Raw genomic sequence first — 20,347 nt, forward strand, 5'->3', positions numbered from 1 at the left:
AAGAAGAAAAGAAAATAAGAAATGGTCCAACATGTGGGTTTTAGAAAACAAAAGTTAATATATGATGAAGGGTAAATCACAACATGAGTCATCCAAGTTTGGTAAGAAATCAACCTTGTCTTCTAGTTTTTATGAAGTTATGAATTTTTGCTTTGCTCGAAGACCGAACTAATTCCCAATCTTGAAGTAAAAAACACACAGATTTCTATGTTTCCAAAGATTCCAAACATCTCCAAATAATAAATCCCATTCGTATGATTAGTAATCAGCCATGATCTTGCATCCAAAGTCAAAAACTCGTCTAACTTATCAGAACGGACAAGTCGCTTCCAAACTTCCAGAGCAGCCGGGCAAGTGCAAAAATGGTGAACAGTTGTCTCACCTCACTTAACGAAGTACTCATATGACGTCTAACTCATTTTTTGTTAGTGAAGAGTCTATCACAAGCTAGCAACCATAAGAATACCCTTGTCCTAGGCAGACCTTTGTATTTCGCAATGGTGGTCCACAGTTTGTCGGCTGTTTCCGACACGCCTCTAGTCCGAACTTCGTACATCGATCTGACCATATAGAATCGGTTTGGACTCCATTTTCACCCTGGACAGTCTAGTTTTTGTAGCTTAGGCGGGGTCTTCGTTGCCATCAATCTGTTGACGATACCTTGGGGAAGAGCGTGAATACATGAATCGGGTATATTTGGTTAAACTTAAAAAGTGATTATTAAATTATTTTAAAATAAAAGGTAAACTACATAAATGATCATTTATCTTTTGTTTACACTTATACTCACTAAATCCAATAACATTAAATTTTAGTCTTTTACGTTATCGTTTTATTAAGTTTTAGTTACTAGGACGACATTCTAAAATAAAAGGTAAACTACATGAATGATCACTTATCTTTTATTTTTGTACACTTGTGATCACCAAATTTAATAATATTAAATTTTAGTTACTTAGGTTATTGTTTTATTAAGTTTTGGTTATTGAGACGTTGAATTTCATTAAGTTATTAATATGACACATTAATAAAAAAATAATTTTTATTTAATCCTTAAATTTTAAATAAAATACTAATTATAATTTTATTTTTTTTAATTTAAAAAAGGTTTAGGGTGCGTTTGGTTCACGAAATATAAGATTACCAGTGGGAATAAGATTACCGGAATATAACATTACCTAACATATTACTGGAATGTTACATTACTTTGTTTGGTTTGTTTGACAGTAATGTAAGATTACAGTATTTGGTTGAAGGAATAAAAGATTACTGGAATGTATATTTTACCAAATTGACATTGTTCTATATTTTTGTACAAGTGAAATTCTAATTATTAAATAAAAATTATTTATATAAAAAATTATTTATATAAAAAATCATCTATAATATATTTAAATAAAAATTATTTATATAAAATTCATCGATAATATTTTTTTTATTTAAGTATATCATGTATTATTTTAATTTTAATTAATATTAAATTTTACATAATTTATTTAAAACATATATTAAAATTTTACTTCAACATAATTTACTGAAGATGTGAGCGTCTGTTTTTAGGGATGGAACCGAAGGACAGGTGGGGAGAGTCGTCCCCTTAAAACTTCAAATTAGTCTATATTTTTTATATTTTCTTTGTATTTCAATTGATAATTTATTTTGTGCTTAAAATTCTATATGTTTATCCTCTCTTAAAATTTTTATAGTTCGCTCCCTCGATATAAAATCATGCATCCGTTAGCAAATTCAGAAGCAAGAGACAAACTGAGTATATAAAACTAAACTAGAAATCATCACAATCATACCACCTTGAAATTTATGCTATATATCAGTTACAACAAAACCAAGTTGAAAAAAGATTGTAAAAGAACAGCCAAATGCAAGAATTTAGATCAACAAACAGTTTCAAGATTAAATTAAAAAAGAAGCCATCCTCATCGTCGGTTAATCATCGAAATCTTCTAATGCATTGTAGATCATCCTAACAAAAGCACATGAAAGTTCCCAGTTAGCGAGACAAAAAATACCAGAATATAACAAAGAATATGAGAACGACAACATAGACGAGTTTACAAATTCGTTGCTTCTTTTCCCAATGAAGCAAGTTGAATATCTCTGTAACATCTACCAGGTGTTGTTTTCGAGTGTAACTGGTCACAGGAGTAAGTTAGGTAAACAACCCAAAGCATCCATGATTTTAACACTACTCAACAAATTATAGTCTACTAGTTTTATTATTCATAAGGCTCAATGTTCTATGTGGATTCGACACTTCTTAAAAAAAGCACAAAGTTTGTTTTAAACAAGAATTATCTTTTAAGGCTTTGACAACCTGTCAAATTGTAATCAAAATGAGAATTTCGAATCCATCTAACTTGGCAGAAGAGAGAGATAATATTGTTTGTGACTTGCAAAACTAAGCATTCCAAATTCTATTGTTTCCATCTATTGATAAACATTTCCCATAAGATGACTCAGATTTTCTTTACAACTAGTGCTTCAAGGGATAAGTCTTTAAACTAAGAGAGAGCAAGAGGTAAACAAAACAAACAATAAGCTACTTATCAATATGTGTATTAACTGCAATGAGTTTCCTGCAAGGTATAAGCATATAAGAAAATTTCAATTTTCATTAAGTTACAATGCTACCTATATTAAGCTATTTAACTATCCTTTGATGAATATCTTTGGATAGGTTACAAGTTAATCTTAAGAGCCACAAGTCCCAAAACTCATCAATCACGTCATCAAATGAGCTCTCAAAGTCGAGACTAAATAGAATTGATCAACCAGACAGAGGTATAATTCCAAATCGACAAAGGTTGCCAGTCCAACATATTTGATAAATCGTAGAATTGCATATAAATTGTATTTATTTTCTTATATTTTTGTGCCCTAATTTAATTTACAAGTCGATATTTTATCAGAAATTTATGTTTTGCATGTATTTGGACATGTTAGATATAATCTATACCATAAACAAGAATTTTAGTAGAATTAGGACAAAGACCACATGGATGAGACTCCTTCTTCGATTTAAACTTTAATAAGAGTGTGAACTTCCCAAGCCATCGCCGTCGTGTAGGAGACACCCTATAATTCCGGCATCTTCCCCAACATACTATAAAAAGAACCTTACTTGAAAATATATATTCCGACTACCACTATTTTGGAAAAATTTTCCCACATCCTTAATTGGCTGATTTTGCCCCAGAACAAATATGGATGAACAATAACATCATCAATGCATTAAACAACAGATAGATTTCAGTTTTCAAACTTAATTCCATGAATCAAAACTTCAACCCCAAATCACCAAACAACACACCATTTTGTTCAACGAAATTCAACATACCCAGATAAATGCAACAAATAAAATGAAGAATCTACAAAAACAATCAATACCCACCATAGAGAAAGAAATGCCCAGAAAAGAAGAAATATTAGAAAAGGGGGATTGACCTAAAATACGAGGATAACGAGGAGGGCAACGAGGATGAAGAAAGAAAAAAGCCATATGAAGAGATCTACCATGTCTCTCTTTCTCTTCCTTTTGTCACTACCTTGGATTTGTTGCTTCGATGATAACAAGAAGAAGAAGCTATGCCGGGTGATAAATGCACACGAGTTTTTCCCCTGATGGTACACGAAAAAGACGATGAGAAGGTTATTATTGGATTGACTTGTTGTTGTGAATCTTTACACTTTAACACCAAAATACTACCGATGGAAGCAGGGGGAGCGACGACGGAAGGTGAACGAAAATCACGCACGGAGGGAATTTCAAAGAATCCCGATAGGCAGAACGAAGTGGAGAAGAAGTAAAAGAAAGGGAGTGGAGAAATCTTACCATGAATAAACACACCAACCAAAATTTACTGTTGGTATTGAGATATTACTCTCACTTGAGAATCTTACCCAACCAAACATGAGTATCCTTAATTTGAAAAAAAAAATATTCCTACCAAGAATGATAAAATCCTTGATCCAAATGAGCCTTTAAGGTCAATTTTTAGTTTACCAAGTTTTAAATATGATTTTATTTAACATGAACTTTGTAAAAACCATGACTATGGGGGAGCAATATTTTTCATAAATAAATCAAACAATGACTATGGGAGCAAAAGAAGAAACCCAAAAGGTTTCATCCTTGATTGTAATTTTGGGTTCTCCATAGTCTTCACCTGCCTCCCATTTTTCCATTTCTTACATTGGAGTAAAAACTACTTTATATATATATATATATATATATATATATAAATTATTGCACTGTTTTGCAAGCCTTGAAATTTTGGTTTTTCTGTTGTCATTTTTATTTTATTTTTGTTTCAATATTTTTTCTTTAACCTTGTTTTTATGTTTAAGGCTACAGCAGTGGAAGATTTAATGGTGCAACTGCGAACATACAAGGGGTGTTAACAAGAGCTTGAGGACCATTCGCTCCATCTCAATGAATGGAGCTGGAACACCAGGCTTTTATCTATAAATACATAATTTCTAACGTGCTTATACCATCTACTCTTCTCATTCCTATAAGAAATCACTTATTAATTTTTCATTTACTCAGGTGGACTCTTCAAACCCAATACATGTAAGTTGTATCTTCTTAGAGAAACAAAGAAAGAAAAAAAAAATCCTCTTTTTCTGTAATGTCCATATAATTTCCATGCTCAGGTTCAATTAACGATATTTAGTAACCTAACTAAGTTTCTGAAAAAGAACAAGAAGAAGAGGAGGAGGAGGAGACGATTTTTTTAAAATTAATTATCACGTAATATTTTCATTAAAGGGTTAACAACGTTAATGACTAAGAGACTAAAATCGAATGGATCGATAAATTATTCGTATAGTTTATATGGGTAAACTACAGAAATGGTCACTTTCATTTGAGTTTTATAAACTTTTCCTCACTGAATTAAAAAAAATAAGATTTGGTCACTTTCGTTTTGTTTTAATTAAGATGTGATCATTGAAGGTTAACAGACGTTAAATCTGTAATGGTTTGTTGATGTGATTATTTCCACGTAGATAATATGTGGATTAAGTTTTGGTCACTTTAAAAAAAAGTTTTGGTCAATTTCCTTTAAAAAAACATAAGTTTTGGTTACTTACGTTATCATTTTATTATGTTTTGGTCACTTACGTTATCATTTTATTAAGTTTTAGCCACTTACGTTATCATTTTATTAAGTTTTGGTAACTTAGACGTTGAATGCCACTAGTTTGATGACATTGGCCGTTAATAAAATGGTTTAATTTTTATTTTAACCCCTACACTTAAGACAAAATACTAATTATGTGTCTTTTTGTAAATTCAAATTAATTTAGGGATAATATTTCAATTTATCTATTTTTTAATATTTTTCTTCCCAACCCCCCATATTACTCATCTTCTCCCCACTTCTTTTCAGACATCTATGCTCCATTGCTTCATTGCTCCATTTTCCGTCTTTCAAGGACTCATGCTACATTTCAAGAATAATGAAAGATTTCAAACTTCCGATAACAAACAATAATACCACAAGATTAGAGAAAAATGAGAGGGAATGCTTCTAGAGATAAAACGAAGTTGGGTAATCTCAATTATACAAACTAAAATTCAATTTCCAAAGATTAAGATTGCAGAATGTCAAATCCAACAAGGAAGAAGAATACAAATCTATGGATCCAAATAACTCAATAATCAGATATCACTCTTCGTGATGATTTTCCCTTAACAAATCACCTTTCGTGAAACAAAATCAATAGATCCAAACAACCTTATAATTGGATCCTTGAATTTATCCACTAAAAAAATTCATGATCTTCAACATCGAATCTTTGTTTTGCTTAAGAATAAGAAAATTTCTAATTCTAGATCCCTATGGATCACCATTAACCCTTACGGCTTGCATGATCTCTTGCACTACCGCCATCGTGCATGCCTTTGAGTACCTCATTTTCCACGATGACCCGATCGAATAACTCATTGTTAGAGTAAAGCTTCAGTACTAAGTGAATGCTAATTTGATCTTCGTAAATGTTGTGGAGGTCGATCACGTTCAGATGCGACAAAGTGTTCTCGATTTTTTTGCATCATGGGGATTTTGTTGGTTAACAATGCATCAAAGATGGAAACCGATATTGCATTGTTAATAAGGTTGCCATTGAAGAAGCTCTAATTTTATCGGCTTGAGGCGGTGACAATGACGTGGTGGTGAATCATTTAAAAGTTTTAATTACAAATTCTCTATATTTTTCACGATCTTCATTACTTCATTTCATACCTTTTCTTACAACTACGAATCCACCTAATTTGACTTTAAAAAATTAAAACTAATAATTAGAAACAAGAAGGATATTGCAATGGAGCAGAGATATCAAGAAGAATCAGGGAGAAGATGAGCAATATTGGGGTTATGGAGAAAAAAGTAGAAAATTGGTAAATTGGAATGTTGTCCCTAAACTAATTTGATTTTACAAAGACCTATAATTAGTATTTTTTTTTAAATTGTAGGGGTTAAAATAAAAAAATAAACTATTTTACTAACGGGTCATATCATTAAACTAATGACATTCAACGTATAAGTGACCAAAATTTAATAAAACGACACCATAAGTGACTAAAACTATATAAAACAATAATGTAAGTGACCAAAACTTAAGTTTTTTTTAAAGAAAAGTGACCAAATTTTAATCTATATTGAATTTCGTGAAGAAGAGTTCATAAAACTCAATCGAAATTGACCATTTTTGTAGTTTACCATTTTTATATTAATGTAATACACATATTATTAGGTTTTTATGTTAACATATTTTAAATTATTCATCACTTCCCTTTTACCATCTAAATTATCTTCTAAATAATTAATTCTTATTCATAAAAGTTAATAAATAGGTTAGAAAACAATCGTACTCAAATGATAAATTGATATATACTTTAAATTAAGGGTAAATTACGCATTTAGTACATCAACTATCATTTTTGGTATGTTTTAATACCTAAACTTTGAATTTTCAAAATCATACCTAAAGTATAATTTTTGTTTCATTTTAGTACTTTGTTCAAAATTTAACGTTAAGTTTTAATTTTTTTTGAAAGTTTAGGTACTAAAATGGACCAAAGCTGATAGTTTAAGTACTAAACATGTTAAGTTTTTAACAGTGGAGGTACTAAAATGAAACAAAAACTAAACTTTAGGTACGATTTTGAAAGAATAAAAAGTTTAGGTACTAAAACAGACCAAAATTAATAGTTTAGACACTAAATGTGCAGTTTACCCTTAAATTAATCTACTATTCTTGTAATGTGCAGTTTTCAATCATCTATATTTAGTAATAGTACTCATTTAGTTAAATTAATTAAGGTAAACTACAAAATTGATCACTTTCGTTTGAGTTTTATAAATTTTTTCTCACTAAATTCAAAAACATAATTTTTGGTCACGTTCGTTTGAATTTTAATTAAGATGTGGCCATAAAACCTTTAATGGTTTACTGATGTGGCACGGTAAATATATAAAAAAAAATTATATCATTTCTACTAGCTAATACATGGATTAAGTTTTGGTCACTTTCATTTCATATTTGTACACCTTTGCTCACTAAATTTAAAAACATAAATTTTTGTCGCTTATGTTATCATTTAATTAAGTTTTGGTCATTTAGACGTTGAATGCCGTTAGTTTGATAACGTGACCCATTAGTAAAATGGATTAATTTTTATTTTAACTCCAATACTTTAGACAAAATACTGATTATGAGTTTTATTGCAAATTCAAATTAGTTTAGGGATAACATTTCAATTTAGTCTTTTTTAATAGGTTTTCTTACCAACCCCATTATTTTTTATCTTCTCCTTGCTTTTTCTTCAGACATCTATGATTCATTGCTCCATTTGCCTTCTTTTAAAGACTCATGCTGCATTTCAAGAATAATGCAATATTTCTAACTTCTGATAACAAATAATAACACTACAAGTTCAGAGAAAAATAAGAGGGTAGGCAACTAGAGATAAGGTGAAGTTGGGTAATCTTAGTTATACAAACTAAAATTCAATTTCCAAAGATTAAGATTGTAGAAAGCCAAATCTAATAAGGAAAAAGGAGACAAATCAATGGATTCAAATAATCTGATAGCCAAATATCACTTTTTGTGGTAATTTTCCCTTGAGAAAGCGCCTCCAGTGAAACCTAATAAATGGATTACTAGATAATTGGATCTGTGAATTCATCCATCGAACTCAATTTAAAATCATGATCTTCAACGTCGAATAATTGTTTTTTATGATCTTAAACGTCGAATCTTTGTTCTTTTTCCCAAGAACAAGTGATTTTTTTATTCTAGATCCCTATGAACAATGTTCACCTTATGAATCACCATTAACTCATACGGCCTGTGTGATCTATCGCACAATCACCATCGTGGTGGCTTCTGAGAACCTCATTTTTGCGATGACCTGATCGAAAAACTTTGTTGGAGTAGAGCTCAAGTACTAAGTGAATATCGATTTGATCTTCGTAAACGTCATGGAGGTCGATCACATTTGGATGCGACGAAATATTTTCGACAATCTTTCGCATCACAGGGATTTTTTTGGTCAACAACACGTCGAAGATGGAAACCTGGTATTATGTTGTCAATAATGTTGCCATTGAAGAAGCTCTAGTTTTCTTGACACGAGACGGTGGTGTCGTCGTAGTGATGAATCTTTTCAAAGTTTTAATGATGAATTCTTTGCATTTTTTCACGATCTTCATTAGTTATTTTTATATCTTTTCTTACAATTGAGAACCCATCTAATTTGACTTCAAATAATTACAACTATTAATTAGAAACAAGAAGGCTATTGCAATGGAACAGAGATGTCGTATACTGGGGGCTGGGGAGAAAATATATTAAAAAATAGGTAAATTGAAATATTGTCCTATACTCATTTGAATTTACGAAAATACTCATAATTAATATTTTTTCGAACATTCAGGGGTTAAAATAAAAATTAAACCATTTTACTAACGAGTCATGTCATCAAATTAACGATATTGAATGGGCAAGTGACAAAAAGTTAATAAAACGATAAAGTAAGCGATCAAAACTTAATAAAACAATAACGTAAATGACCAAAACTTGTGTTTTTTGAATTTGGTGAGCAAAAATGTATAAATATGAAAGGAAAGTTACTAAAACTTAATCCACATATTATCTATGCATAAACGATATACTTTTAATTTTATATATTTACCGTGTCACGTCAGTAAACCATAAAAGGGATAACGACAATTAACCTTCACTGAACACATATTAATTAAAACGAAAAGGAAGTGACTAAATATTAAATTTTTTAAATTCAGTGATGAAAAGTTCATAAAACTCAAATGAAAATGACTAATTCTATAGTTTACCCATTAGTTAAATGAGATTGTTCTTCTTGTTCTTTGCTTTATTTTTGTGGTTTCCAATAATTTTTACAAAAAAAAAATAGTATGAAATATGTGTGGGGGCTCATTATTAGTGGTCTTATCAATATGGTTGAAACACTATTACAATTAAAGAGAAAGACAACAATATTTAAAATATAAAAAATAAAATAAAATTCAACATAAAACAAAATTTGACCAAAAATAGTACTAAAAATTATTTAGTTTATTGATAAATTATTTTTTTAGATAATCATAAAATTTAATTCTTTATATAAAAGTTCTCATCTTTAGCAATAAAATGACTAATTATTGAATGTAGATTAAGGTTGCTAATGATATTTTTTTATTAATGCTAATGTATTTATAAATTTATATAAACTAATAACTTTTGTGTATATTATTTTGTTTATTCTACTATTATTTTTAATGGGGTATTTACTATTATATTTCTCATTAGTGATCACAACATTTATTATATACTTTTGTTGATTTTATAAATCAAACACTTTTATGATTTTTAAAAATCATAATTTTATTTTTTATATTTTTAAAAAATATAAATTCTTTTATATATTTTTAAAATATTTTTGAAAACTTTTCAAATTCTCAAATTATTATTAAAATTTTAAAAAATATTAGGAAAATAAAAATTTCAAGTACAGTTGATAGATCACTTGAGATGTTATCCATTAATTTTAATGTGTCACATCGTCCTTAGTTAATTACATAACCACTCATGCTCATTTTACAACGAATCTGGATAGTCACCAACCTATATAAATCTCTTATTCACTCAAATATGAAAATATATAATAAAAAATTAATAAAAAAGGAAAAAAAGGAAACAATGAAAATTAAAGGGTTTGATGGGTAAAATTGTACATTAAAGACTTATTTAACTACAAAAAAGTAGAAGAGCTTGTTTAAGCATGGTATATCAGTTTGAGGCCTTTTTACTAAATTAACCAATAATGGAGTACGAGTAAATGGGTCGTTATCGATGGACCATTAGTAAACCCATAAAACTACAGGCTTAAACAAAATCCAAACCTATTCATTAAAGCCCAAAGTTTCCATCTTTTTCCTCGCTTCTTTCTTCTTTTCGAATCTTGTCTGATCTTTCCAACCCTAACTGATAGCTGCTTTCTGCATTCTATTTCCCTGTTCAATTTTCCAATTCCTTAAAAACTATTTTAAAAAAAACCAAATTTGACTTTTATGTCTCTTCGTTTAAATCTTCTTTAAATTTCGACTGGAAGACTCGAACATTGAACGTCGTCGTTTTTTTTTCTTTTAAAAGATTTATTTCATGTGATTTTGTTTGAGATCAGTTTAGTGAGAAGGAAATGGGTTTTGCTGTATCCGATGAATTGTTGGGAACTGTGGTTCCAATTGTTGTTTATTGGATTTATTCAGGGATTTATATGTGTTTAGGGTCATTTGAGAAGTATAGATTGCATCCTAAAACAGATGAGGAAGAGAAGAATTTGGTTTCCAAACGAAAAAGTCGTTGAAGGCGTTCTTTTTCAGCAGTTTCTTCAAGCTGCTGCCGCGATCCTTTTGTTCAGTGTAAACCCAACAACTCCTGTATTCCTTAACTTTTTATGATCAAGTTACTTTTTCAAACATGGATCTGAAATTTTGGATTTCATATTGGTTGGAGTCAAAATGTTAAATTCTCCAACGCTGCCTTTATAATTATAGCTGAAATTTTGATGGCAGGCCTCATGTATTGATTTGATTTTAGAAGAACCGAATGGTTGCATGTGTTGGGTTTCATTCAAATTTCTTGTTTTTTTTTCTTCGACTGCAATTTGTTTCTTTTTTGAGCATGTATAACCTGAATCGAATTACCTTTCGGAGAAGATTTTATTAGGTTGTTCATAGGGTCTTTAGTTTTTTTTTGGTATAATGTCTAAATACTCCCACAACGATTATCAAATGGTCATTTTGGCCTTAACATTTCATTTGGGGGCAAAAAAAGCCCCTCTATAGATGGAAATTCTTTGTTAACAAACTATTAATAATTCAAAATATGAGGATTTTTACTCTAAAAATGAGATATTGAGAGTCAAAATGCTTTAGAAATAAAGAATAGGAGTCAAAGTGACTATTTAATTAAACATTAGACTCTTCTTGCCCTAAAATGATTAATTGGGGTTCAAAATGCTCCAAAAAAAAATGAATAGGAGCAAAATGATCATTTTGGTAAACGTTGAGGGCTAATTTTGACATTATGCCATTTTCTTTTACCTCCATTAGTTATGTCAAGAATTAGACTGTTACTTGTTTTCCTTAGAAAATAAATTAGCACACAAGATTTGACCGATTGCAGGGTTCCAAATTCTTAACTTTTCTTGCTTTGCAACTATGATTGCAAATGTTTGAGTTAGTTATTTGTATCATCCCAATGCATATGATACATTTGCCCACTTTGCATATAAAAGTTGGATGAACAATCTTCAGGTATGATCAGCCATGTGTCTCAATTTGATTTCTTTTTGACACGTCAAAGATTATATATAGCAAAGAAATAGAGCATACAAGGCTTGCAGCCGGATTTTAGTTCATTTACTTATAGATAATTAAACAGACTCATAGCTTATCTAGTAGCCTTGTTACGTTGAATCCATGTTGCTCATCATTTCCCCTAAAGTACTCGTATCCAACATATATTTGGAGATAGGTATGTGGATGCTGCTCTCCAAATATATGAAAGATAATTATACCTGTTTTGGACACTATTAGAGTGACATAGCTGTGAACTGTATTTGTAATTATAAAATTTCAGCTGACATCATACCGTAATTTTATGTGCTTTTCTTCATGTACCCTGAACAGTGTCTTTTGGATTATGCTTTATTACATAGGAGCTAGGCAGAGTAAATTTGGAAATATACCCTTGTTGTGAATTGTGTTCTTTAGTTTAATGGCATTAATCTATTTTTATCAGTAAGCACAACCACATCAAATTTCCTTTATTTTAGCACTGGTTTCACAGGTTTCTTCATTTATCTTGTCACCTGTAAGCTGGGGACGTATATGCCGTTTTCACTTGAGAAGAGAGCAGAAGGGGGATTAGAAGCTCGGCCAACTAAAGAGTTCAAAGAGGATTAGAATCCATTTGTCTATTGCAGAACAAACATGTACCACCTGTATTTTTCGTTTCTTTTTTTTTTTAATTCATCCATCATTCATCACATTCTTGTGTTCTTACACCTATTTCCGTTTATAGAAGTAATAATGACACATCCACTAGTTTATTAGTTTAGATATGAGAAAATAATCTCCGAAAATATCTTATAATATACGATTTTAATCAACTTTTTTTGGATTTGCCAAAATGATCAACAAAATAGCAATGCGATCTTAAATTCGCAACGCGAACTCTAATTTTTCAACTCAGTTTCCAAATTTTCAACGCGATTTTGCGATAGTCCAAGTTTGCGTTGCGATTTTTCAAATTCGTTGCGATTTTACAAATTTACGTTAGTCTAAATTCGTTGCGATAGTCCAAGTTCACGTTGCGATAGTCGAAGTTCGCGTTGCGATTTTCCAAATTCGTTGCGATAGTCCAAGTTCATGTTCGAAGTTCGTATTGCGATTTTCCAAATTCGTTGTGATAGTCTTAGTTTACGTTGCGATTTTCCAAATTTGTTGTGATAGTCGAAGTTCGCGTTGCGATTTTCCAAAATCGCAACGACTGGTGGTATTGCATTTGTTTCTTAAGAATTTTCTCTAAAAAGATAGTATCCGCGCGGACGTGTCGAAGACACGTACGACCACGACCACGACCACCGAGATGAGACGAGACGGCGACGGCGGCGGTGCGCGATAGTCCCCTTTGTTCTCTTCCACTCAATAAGGAAGTGGGAAATCCAAGCCTTAAATACCCATTCCCAATAGTGTTTCCAATACTATGTGGGATTGAGCATTGCCAACACTTAGGAATTTTTTACATTATCGCAACACATTCTTTATTGTTTCAAACTAAGATCTTACAAATGGCTTGGGAATCTTATACACTATCGCAATACATTCTTTATTGTTTCAAACTCCACGTGAATTTGGAATAGTTAAAATGTAAACTTATTTTGGATTTTTCACTATCGTAACAACACGTTTTCAAACTCTTGCAACACATTTTAACTATCGCAACACATTTTAACTATCGCAATATATTTTTTAAAATCGCGTTGCGAATCTTACAATCACGTTGCGAATCTGGATATTCGCGTTGCGAATTTGAAAACTGAGTTGAAAAATTAGAGTTCGCGTTGCGATTTTGTTGATCATTTTGGCAAATCCAAAAAAAGTTGGTTAAAATCGTATATTATAAGGTATTTTCGATCACTGAGGTTATTTTCTCGTATATATATTTGTTTATTTATGACGGTCTATTGTATTTTTTTTGTCTGTCGTGTAATTTAAGTATTATATAAATTATTGTTTTCGTTTTTTGTTCTCATACGTTGTATTTAATTTATAAAAAACACAGCAGTTCCATTTCTTTGACCTTCCTTCAAAATAAAGTTTGAAACTCAAGTCCATAGAAATACAATAAAATATATTATATCAGACCAGATTTCGATCTGTCTATGAAAATAAATAAAATATTACTTTCATATACACGTTGCTAGTCCAGCTCCTTTTCCCCTGGAGTCCCTCTTTCACAGCCTGCCAAGCTTTATATCGGAAGAATACGAAACAAATTGCCATGCACCATTATTTGGGATCGTACTGACTTTTTACTATAATTTTACATATCAATATTTCACAAAGGGAAAAGAGATTAACTAGGAGCGGTGGTCGGGGCAGATTTCTCTTACAATTTAGATATTTTTTTATATTTTCTATTGATGATCTGTTTTTTATCTTAAAATTTTAGAGGTTCGACCTCAACATAAAATTTTACATTCGTTCCTATATAAATGTCTAGGTTGTGTATTCAATGTAGCAAAACCAGAAATAACTTAACAAAATGCTTATTTAAGTTATAGCTGCAATAGATGATTGATTTTTAAAGCATCTGCCTTGGCTTCAGCACAAGCTCTTTACTGGTAACTCTTCCATCTGAAGCTGATATCATGGTTTGAATGGCATTGCTAAGTGCTCCATAAGCTTGGCTTGGATTTCCCGATGGGCTGACATCATAAATTAGGATGACCCATCTATTTTAATGAGTAAGGAAGTGGTTGAAGTCCAAAGCCCAAACAACATTTACAAGGTTAGTCCAGAAGTTGCAGAGGTTTGGCATGCAACAGTATGGTGTAAGCGAAGTAATAGAAAAAATGGATTAAATTGATAGAATATTAAAATATTGAAGGTTAATTTTTAAGAATTAGGATTGGATTAAATTAAATTATAAAAATTGAGGGTTAAATTTATTTTTATGGTAATTTTGTTAACCGTCGTGTCATCTACTGTAAAAAATAATTAAGCCGAGTAACTAAAATCGGGATCTTAGTGGTATAAGATTATATTATTCTCACTAGAGAAGTAGCTGTGTCTGCAGGATGTGTAGATGTTGTTAGTGACTAAGAAAAATTCTGAATAAATACTATATTATAATTATCCCGAACTATTAAAAAATATTAAGTAGAGTTACTATCTTGTAACTTTTCGCAATACGATGAATATTTTACATATTATTAACAAGTTTGATAACATTTTAAAAAGAGAAAATAACCTCAGTGACCAAAAATCCTAGATAATATACGATTTTGACCAATTTTTTTTGGATTTGCGAAAATGACCAACAAAATCGCAATGCGATCTCTAATTCGCATTGCGATCTCCACTATCGCAAATTCGCGTTGAGATAGTTGAAAATCGCGTTGCGATTTTCCATTTCGCGTTGCGATAGTTGAAAATCGCGTTGCGATTTTCCATTTGCGATTTTCCATTTCGCGTTGCTATAGTTGAAAATCGCAACGCGATTGTCCATTTCGCGTTGCGATAGTTGAAAATCGCGTTGCGATTTTCTACAGTTGTTGTTGCGATAGTCTACAGTTGTCGTTGCGATTTTCCAAATTCGTTGTGGTAGTTTAAAAAAAAGATTTTGTTTCTTAAGAATTTTCTCTAAAAAGATAGTATCCGCGCGGACGTGTCGAAGACACGTATTACCACTACCACTACCACTACCACTACCACTACCACTACCACGACCACGACCACGACCACGACCCGAGACGGACGGTGGCGGCGGCGGCGCGCAAGAGTCCCCCTTGTTCTCTATCACTCAACAAGGAAGTGGGAAAGCCAAGCCTTAAATATCATTCCCAATAGTGTTTCCAATACTATGTGGGATTGAGCATTACCAACACTTGTTTCCAATACAATGTGATTATTCAGGAAACAATTAACAATCATGCACCTTAAAACAATTGAATTAGCAACCAATTGCATTAGTATTATACGATTAAATATGTTATAATTAAAAGTCAATCTACAATCAATCGCGATTATTGCAATTTTAAGCAAAACATTCAAAAATAATATCACTATTTAAGGCTCAATCCCACATAGTATTGGGAACAAGTGTTGGTAATGCTCAAATCCCACATAGTATTGGAAACACTATTTGGAATAGTATTTAAGGCTTGACTTTCTCACTTCCTTGTTGAGTGATAGAGAACAATGGGGACTCTCGCGCACCGCCGCCGCCGCCGTCCCGTCTCGTGGTCGTGGTCGTGGTCGTGGTCGTGGTCGTGGTCGTGGTAATACGTGTCTTCGACACGTCCGCGCGGATACTATCTTTTTAGAGAAAATTCTTAAGAAACAAAATCTTTTTTTAACTATCATAACGAATTTGGAAAATCGCAACGACAACTGTAGACTATCGCAACGGATTTTCAACTATCGCAACGCGAATTTACGATAGTGGAGATCGCAATGCGAATTAGAGATCGCATTGCGATTTTGTTGGTCATTTTCGCAAATCCAAAAAAAGTTGGTCAAAATCGTATATTATCTGAGATTTTTGGTCATTGAGGTTATTTTCTCCTTTAAAAATAATATTATTGAATTTTTACTATTTTTACATTTAATATTAATATTTTCTAATTTGAGTCTTATGTTCCCATCTTATTTTCCTCTTTAAGCTTATCATCGCCCTATTGTGTAATTAAATTTATTAAATTATTCTTAGTTAAAATTAGAATTAATTATGTTATTATATAAATTTATTTAAGCATCACGTCATCAATTCATTAACAAGTAGCGATTGATGTGGCTTGACTGAAATCAAATTGAATGTATAACAACCTAATTAAAAATTCTTTTTACTTTAGTGGTCAAAATAGAATGGAACCAATAATTTAATAATTTAATTGTCCTGGAGATAATTTACTCTTAACTTTTCAATTACCGGTGACTAAAACAAAAAATATAATGTCAGTGTCTATTTTGTCAAATAAAAAGAAATAGTTTGATGAGCGAAGGATAGAAGGGGATAACTAATGGTATAATTTACAATAAAATTTAACTTAATTAAAAAGAGTCTCAACTATTTAAGAATGAACTAATAATTATACAAAGGTCATGCTTTGAACTTAGAACCTGTAGGGATTAACTACTAAAATTGTTTGATTGGTGTCGAAAATATTAAGTAGGTTATGATTTATATGAAGTAAACATTGTAATTCCCTTTTCCATACTGAATTGTCATGCTGTACCTCTCATCGCCCTAACAAGATAAATAGGTGGCAGAGCGAGAGTGTTTGTTATCAATCATCATCGTATGCCACTGCTGAATTGGCATGACGATAGTGGTTCATACCCACTAATTTTGTCTTACCTCACTACCAAAACCCTAAAACAATGTTTATCATCCCGATTTGGATAAGTATAACATCCTAAAACTCCTTTGCTTCTATAATCAGAGTAATGCTAAATAGATTTACGTCCACCGTCGGCCAAAATGTGTCCTTTTCACTAAGAACCACAAATGCCGATACGTGTGTTTCAGGTTCACGAAAACATTTCCTGATGACAGAATCAATTGGTTTCAACAAAAGAAAAGTGCCCTTTCCGTCCCTCATCCTCATTGGATAGTTTAAAGTGGTCCTACACCAACACAAAGGCACGGCTCTTATCCCAAGGTTTTCAATGCAGATAGCTGCCTATGTACCTAACCAAACATCCCAATAATCTTGCACCAGGCTTCAGCATTATGTTCTCCATATTATTATTTCTTGGCCTGTTACATTTATGGTATGTGTATCTATCTTTGCCTTTCCAGATCATTCCTTGTTGATCTGCAGAGGAAATGACAGAAAAAATTGGTTGCTTGGAATCAAAGTCATGGTTAGGATTTTATGTTAGTGGGACGAAAACAGATTATCAATACAAAAAAATCTAAATTAAAAAGCTGGTGTTAGGCAAGCTTCAAGTAATATTTATGCCTGTTAGTTTTGAGATTTTGGTTATACACTGGGAATACTAGTCTTGCCTGAATTTCTGGGAAAGTGGATGTGAAATGTTGAAGTGCTTGACAATATGGTATGGCTCAATTTATAAATGAGGTGGTTGAGGAATTAATTACATTCCTCCTGTACAGATAGGTGTGACCTATTTTGATTGTAACCAGTCATTCTTGCTACTGAATAGGAGGAGGCCAAGCCAAATAGGATAATTCAATACTACAATGATTACTAAAGAAACATGGTGTAATAGTAAAAAAAAGTTCATCACAACTTGTAAGTAAACTCTATTACAAGCTACTGAATGTGCAAGAGATGTGAAGCTCTTGGCCTTTGAGTATGTTGAAAAGCACCGGCGAGTTTAGCCCCTTCTCGAAATCTTGTTGCTGGTATGTAGGAATCTGACACGCGAATCATTCTTGGTTCGAGGCCTGCCTTCTCATTTGTTTTGTGGGCATCTCTGGCAACATCTTTCTGGCTATTACACCCCAATAGACCACTAGAAAGGCGCCTCCGAAACTCCTTGTCAATTTTGGTGCTTTCGGGGTCTGGTGGTTGTCAGAAATGTGTTCAGTGGGATCGGTAGAGTTATCGGTGGCCTTAGCTCTTCGTCGTACATGACCGAGAAATCTGCTGCACTGGCCGTGACCACACTGCACTCTATACTGGCCTCGCTCGGTGCATAACAAGTTGTCGGGCTGGCACACCCGGACGCCACATCGGATGCTTGTTTCACAAGAAATGGATTGGCTTTGCTTGTTAGGCTCTCTATCTCAAACAAGTCCGAACTTGCATCACTCTGTGCATCATTGCAGTCACCTTTAGGATTTTCATTCCCTTCAACTTTCGGACTGGAATCCCAGGACAACATTTTTAGCCTCCTCTCAATGTTCAAAGACTTGTTTCTCCTTCCAAGTACAGGGGAGACAAAAACCTCTAGTGATTTCCATCCGATTTCATCTACATCACCTTGGAACGATACCTTAACAGGTCGAATCTCCATACCGGAATTCGTAACGGGGAAAGTAAAAATCTCCTCCTTCATCCAGGGCTCTGGTACTGTTTTATTGACCTCTAGACTGGCCAAAATGGTAGCTGTTTTAGTTTGCTTGCCATGGCTCTTAAAACTTATTTCACCAACTTGTACTTCATCAATATCAATAGACTTCCGACCGGAGCAGCAACGTTTGCAGCCAGCAAGACCCGAAAGAAAACCCTTTCCATTCAATTAAAACATAATATACATCCACTACGACCCGAAGATCGATTGATTATTATGCTACACGGGACCACCAAAGTGGTTAACTCAAAAATTTTCTTTTCAAACGATTAAAATCAATTAAAACATCCCTTGAAAATCATCCAAAGCAATTAAAAATATAATACCAGTGTTTACAAACACGGAAGCCCCAAAATATACATCCAACCATTTTAAAAGAGTAATTCAAAATACAATACGACCCAAATACAAGAGAGTCCATATACAGTACATGCCCTCTAAAAATATACTCATGATGTTCTCAAAAGACGATGATGGTTTGGAATGTGGATTGTACAATAAGCTCCTCAAACACTCCTCCTAAGAACCTGCGCATAGAAACAAATTCGAACGCTAAGCTCACAAGTTCAATGCCACACTAATAACCAAACTATACTATATGTGTCCATTTTATGATCAGGCTTGCTAACATAAATATTTGCACATGAACATACAAATCTAAACATACGTACAAATGTGAGCATCATGATGTGTCAGAGGGTTTCTCTACATCTCAGAGAAACACACACCTCTAGCCTACCTAGGGTGAGATCCGAAATTTATACATCAGAAAGTTCACCCAACCAAACCTACTTCATACAATTACTTAGGGCATCTACACTCGGTCAGTAAAGAAGTGCCTTGTGCACTAATTAAGACTTGTCCAGACATTCTACCATGCAAGCGTTTACCTAGCAACTAGAGTAGTTCGGGTGTCTTGATCATTTCCCGAGCACCATACAAGACTATTTTTATGATTCCTTAAATTATATCTTTTCTAAATGTAATTATAGTCGTTTTGTAATGTTCTCACTTGGAGTATTTTTATGTGATTTGAATGGCCTTGAATTCCCGAACTATCATACTTAAGGTGAAAAAGATTTCTTACCCAAATTAGGTCAAGTGTATATATATTGGCCTTACAGTATCGATACTGGTCTCTAGGGTATCGTTACCAATTTATGGGTATCGATACCGAAAATAGCTTTGATGTTTGAAGAAATAACTGAGTATCGATACATTTATGTAGGGTATCGATACCCTCACCAAAATATCGATACTCCCTTGATTATTGGCACCAAAATAGGCTATTGGAATCCCAACTCTGAAAATGATATCGATATTACCCTATGAGTATTGATACTTAACCCACAATATCGATACTCTGTGGATGAGTATTGACACCACCCTTCTAAAAATCCTTTGTATCAAGCTAGATAATGAACAATATCAATATTGTTCCTTCAATATCGATACAAAAATGCCAC

The 20,347-nt window shown here is 32.4% G+C and overlaps 1 pseudogene; it reads right to left on the minus strand.

Annotated features, from left to right (window-relative positions):
• Window positions 1-18,093: 18,093 nt before the first annotated feature.
• LOC120158867 lies at window positions 18,094-19,046 on the minus strand (annotated as a pseudogene).
• Between the last annotated feature and the right edge of the window lie 1,301 nt (window positions 19,047-20,347).

Source organism: Hibiscus syriacus, unplaced genomic scaffold, assembly GCF_006381635.1.
Source record: "Hibiscus syriacus cultivar Baekdansim isolate YM2019G1 unplaced genomic scaffold, ASM638163v2 tig00111331_pilon, whole genome shotgun sequence".
In the NCBI taxonomy this organism is placed as follows: domain Eukaryota; kingdom Viridiplantae; phylum Streptophyta; class Magnoliopsida; order Malvales; family Malvaceae; genus Hibiscus; species Hibiscus syriacus.